A 5660-nucleotide genomic window follows, 5' to 3' on the forward strand; every position below is an offset into this window, starting at 1 on the left:
TGATTTCAAGCAAGAAATGAGAAATTACTAATTTTGCGCCCCCTTTCCATATAATACAAAACCACATTAAAGTACAAATTCCAAATCGAAGAAAACACAAGCATGACCAAAGAAAGAAGAAAAAAGGAGGGAAAAGAGGAAGAAAGAAAGAAAAAGAGCATCTATTCAACACAAAGTACTTCAGTTGGTTGCACACCATAAGGTCCAACGGAACCTACTGAAGCAAGGCAGCACGCTCGCGATATTAACACGGGCGTTGGAACAATCGAGCACCCTCACGAGCATCACCTGACATCTCGGTAAGGCAAGCCGCCAACAATGACAAGGACTTTGCTATTTTAATTGTACAAATCATAGTGCCCTCCCATTTAAAAAAAAACTTTTCTATTTGTAAAATTCTACCCAATGTTCTGCAGGTTTGACTACATTTTATAATGTTGATAAGGTCTAATATACTGAAACATATCCATAGTTATCTCCCTTACCTGCAAACACAAATCAAACTATCTCCTTAGCATTTAAATTAACTCGAGAAATAGATTTAAATTTTTAAAATTATCTCCCTTTTTTCGTTAAGGGGAAACTCTCAACTGCCGCCAGGTTCTTATTTCATTTCGCCAACTAAGACATAAATTTCAGTTTGCCATTCAGTGCGTGGATCTATAAATCGTGTGTTTGCCATTCAGTGCGTAGCTTTATTAATCATGTGTTACTTTCAAAAGGGAATAAGTAATAAGTGTGTATAATGTATGTTAAAGTCTTTTCATGGTAAACATATTGTATTGACTCTTTTATAAAGCACAATAATGCCAGATTAGCAAGACATTACAGAAGGTAATTGTAAAGATACATTAAATTGATGAAGGAAAGTCAAGTCGGACAGTTGTTGCGACTTGTTGAGACAACAAAATATCCTATTTGATTAGGTATATTTTCAGAAAGTGTATGGCGTTCATAAGTGTTTTTTGCATTCATTTCACTATGTCTATCTGGACGTTATTATTATAAAAGCGGCATGCTGGCAGAATCGTTAGCACAATAGACAAAATGCTTAGCAGCGTTTCCGGCTCTGCGTTTTGGGTTTAAATACCGTCGAAATCAATTTTGTTTTTGGTCCTTTTGGGGTTGTTAAAATAGACACCAGTTGAAGTACTGGGGTCAAGAGTTAGGGTTCTGTCTTTGTGCCAAAATTTGAAACAATAATTGAGGTGGTTATTTGACAGAATTGTTAGTACGTCGGACAAAATGCTTAGCGACATTTCTTCCGGCTCTTAACGTCCGAATTCAAATACCACCAAGATAGACCTTGCCTTTCGTCCATTTGGGGTTGATAAAATAGGTGCCAATTGAGAACTGGGGTAGGTATAATCGAATTCCGTTGGTCTTGTGCTAATAATTAGAAAAAAATATAACTATTATTATTATGGTGGTGGATTGACAAAATTGTTAGAATGTCGGAAAATGCTTTGTGATATTTCTTCCGTCTCTTCATGTTCTGAGTTCAAATCCCACTGGGATAAATTTATCTTTCCAGACTTACCAACCCTTAAAAGTAAAAAATCATAAGAATTCGAACTCGGAGCTAGAAAAAGTAATGAGAAATGATAAAAAGTGAAATACTCTCAAATTTCCTAGCAGACCCGGTTTTAGTAAGCGCAATTGAGATTCAATGTCACGTGATATCTACAGTTAGTCCTAAAGAGTTTTTAGTAATATTCTTTACTTTTTTTCTGATAGGAAAGAACAAATGTATATTATAAATATGCGAACTGTAGATGTTGCTAGGGTGTGGTTATGAGTAGGCTAAAAATGCACCTCGGAACTGTGATAAGTCTTCAGAGGTTCTAAAAATTTTTTTGGAGTTTGTCTTTGGAGAAAGCGTGAGAAATTGCATGTGAAAAGGTGAGAGCGTGAGATAATAAGTGAAATCGTGAGTTTCACGACTTGGTTAGGATGTCTTACATCATTTTGGATTCAATAAAATGAAGTATCAGCGAAGTACTGCAATTTCTGGTCTTGTGCCTAAGTTAGAAACAATTATTACTAGGGAAGTGGTTTGGCAGAATCCTTAACGCGTCCGACAAAATGCTTTACGACATCTCTTCTAGCTCTTTGCATTCTGAGATCAGCATTTTGTCCCTCCGTCTTGACGTAATCGATCATCTCCCCTCTTCTCAAAATTGCTGGGCCTGTACTGAAATTAGTAGTTGTTGTTTAATCCCAGTTCACTCCTGATTAAGTAATAATGTCTTGGATCCTCCACCTGCACAGATGCGCATACCCTTAATGTAATCCTCAAGCAGAGTCAACATGACACTTTGAATTACAAGTACCGATAGCTTCCATACAATCTAGTTAATTTCTTTCTCAATGTTTGGGTTGACTTGAAGCTATAGCAAAAACAAAATAACAAAAAGAGTAAAAAGCCTAATGTGCCATGCAATGTGGTTGAACCCAGAAGCATATGGTAGTAAAGCGAATTTCTTCAGCATCACTGCTGAGAAAAAGAACCTAGCGTCAAAGGCACTCCAGCTTTGATCCATCCTGTCATTTTGGTTTTCAGACAGAGAACTGTATATATATATTCTTCCGTTTTTAGACAGGGTATAGAGCCGAAGACAAGCCAACAAAAGAGCTTGGATTTAGAAACTGCTAGAACACCAAATTTCTATTAAATGAGAAGGGAAGGACAGTAGTCTTGGAAATATTATTTAAGAATAAGGAGGAGTGTTCACAGTTTGAATGTCTTTTGATCATATGTCTATTCGACCGGGGATAACCTCATTTACATTTTGTGACCCAGTGTCTATGTTAAATAACATTGCTCAAGACAATTTCAGAAGTTTTATTAAAAAAAAACACATTTTGAACATTATAGTCCTAAATATAAAGAAATGACGGCTCCGTCATGGCTGGAATTCCATACCTTTAATCATTGATTTTTTTAATACGGCAAAGCTATAAAAAAATACATCTTGAAGGAACGGTCAGAATACATACACAATGGTTTAACATGCAGATGGTACATAATGATGATGTATGCTGGATTTTACAGGAAAAACACATATGAGACATAACTTCTGTTGGAGGACAGGAACAACGTACGCGTCGAAGGAATAGCTGAGGCTGCCTGCGGAATAACTGCTCTCTACCAAAGATTCGAATTCCACCATGTCGACCCACCTCACTGAAAAAACATAGCGGGAAGACACTCCCTATATAGCTGATGGTGGCTCGCTTAGGTGGTCTGTCAAGTGATGGAATGGACAGTCTGCGTAAAGCTAGAGGAACATCGACCATCATGTGATGAGCCAAAATGTGGGTACTTAAAGGTAAAGAGCCAAACTGTGAACATGCTTACCGATCTATCTACTCGGTTAAATTTGATGCAGAGTGAAGCAGCAAGATTTATCTTGACCCTCAAAGTTTCTTAAATGTAAATATTAATGAAAGCTTTATTATAATCACTATAAAAATAATCCTTTTATAGTTATAGTAGGTTATACATCATTAGATGTACACCTGACTTTCCTATATAATATTAAAGAATATAACGGAACGCTGAACTCCAGACTATCAACTTAAACAACATTTATTCAGGTGGTTAATATATACATCTTTAGCTCTTGTTTGTTGTTACAGCTTCTGTGTGTGTGAGCATTGTTGTTGGGACGTTGGTGTGTAGATGTAAGCGAGCTGTCTAGCGTAAGTTCGAAAGATGGTGAGAGACAGCTAAACACGTCCATGCTCAATCGCTGGCCAGCAAGAAAGAGCCTGTCTCCAGAGCTGGAATGTTGGAGACACTGCTTGACACGTCCATGCTCATGGCCGGCCGACCGAGAAAGAGACAGAATGAAGCGGGAAAGCTTGCTTGTTGAATTCCACGCATGCGTGAGACTACGCATGCGCACGGCGTTACTACACTTTCAACTATAGAAACAAGGTTTGAAATTTTGTGGGAGGAGATTAGTCGATTACACCGACTCCAGTGTTTCACTGATACTTAATTTATTGATTCTGAAAGGGTGAAAGGCATAGTCGACCTCGGTGAAATTGATGTGCTAACGATTCTGCCAGCTTGTCATAGGTTCACTATCACTATTCAAGTACATTGGTGTATATGTGGGCGGGATGACTTGAGGTGGGTTTTTAGGAGACATAGCGTGGGAATTTAGTTGATACGCGATGGTCTTTAAAAAAAACAAAATCTTTTTGCAATATTACAGAATGAAATCCCACTAAATTTGACACAGAATTTTAAAAGTGAAAAAGAAATGTATTTTTCAGTGACATTTAATGTCAGCATTTTATATTCGGCGAAATAATACCTCATATTACAACCCATGAATTATAAGTTGATGCTAGTTTCTATTACAACTTTAAATTTTCTTTGAGGACAATTCACATATTTTGCGGCACTAAATTGCATGTTAACTTATATATTTAACGAATCAGTAACTCGTCACTGACTGCTTGCGCATGTGATTTTAACTTTTGTTTTTTCAATTCTTTCTTCATTGTTTTTCGATACCAATCATTAGAAGAAAAAATTAAATCGAGCCAAAAGATAGAGGACGAAATTTTCAAACTTGGTAAACATGATCAATATGGTGTTGTTTAATATCAATGATAAAACATTTCGTAAATTGTATAAAGAGCTAGATGTAAGTTGAGCTTGGAATGTTAAAAAGCATCTTAACATCACTCGCACCTAGAAAAATACTGTTGAAGACCGCAAAGAATATGTATTCCAATAACGAAATGTGAAATATTCAATCCGAGTGCTTATTCAAATTTTTTGCAAATTTTTACGAAGTATCTGCAAGTTCTAGCATTGTTAATCATGAAGTAATGACGAGTTTATTAAAGAAGTTTTAAGTGTGCCTCATTTTCATTTGATGATTTTATACTACGAACGCTATTATAAATGTCATTGAGTTTACAGCACATAATGTTAAAGATAGAATTATGAAAATGAATGCCAACAAAGAAAATCTAATTCAAGGGCACTTAAATACCTGAGACATTTGCTTCCATTCATCTTGATGAACTTGTTGGCATTACATCATCACCTTGATTAACTATTATCACACAATATTTTCACGGAGATTCTATTCGTGACGAATTCTCCAAACATGTCAGGAAAAGACGTGTGTTGTTAAAGTATTTCGTAAAAGACAAATGAATTTTCGATTATAACCGATATGCTCCAAATATGGTAGGCTGAAATGTTGGCATTGCGAAGTAATTTACGGAAACTTGATTTTTCTTTTGTTTCTGTCCATGCATCAAAAAGAACTGTGTATAAAAGTAGGCTTTTGAAGATTTCGATGATGGGATGACAATTGTGACAAAGTCAATTTGATACCCCCTGTTACAAGATTTTGTATGAACAAAAATTTAATTTACTTTTTAAATTAAATTATAATAGAATTATAATTATATTTCTCATATAAAATGAAGTACAATGGTTGAGTTGTGGTTAAGACTTCGACCACTTGTTGAATATTTAGGGTTTTTAGGAAATCTATTTACTTGATGTTAAGTTTCACCTCGAATTTTGATAGTAAACTCAGCATTTTTAACACAAATTACAAAGTAAAAGTACTTCTTAAGGCAAAAAAAAAAACTGTTGTTAGAAATTCTAAAGGCTATAGCAG

Source organism: Octopus bimaculoides, chromosome 4 (genome assembly GCF_046866305.1).
Source record: "Octopus bimaculoides isolate indiv1 chromosome 4, ASM4686630v1, whole genome shotgun sequence".
In the NCBI taxonomy this organism is placed as follows: Eukaryota; Metazoa; Mollusca; class Cephalopoda; order Octopoda; family Octopodidae; genus Octopus; species Octopus bimaculoides.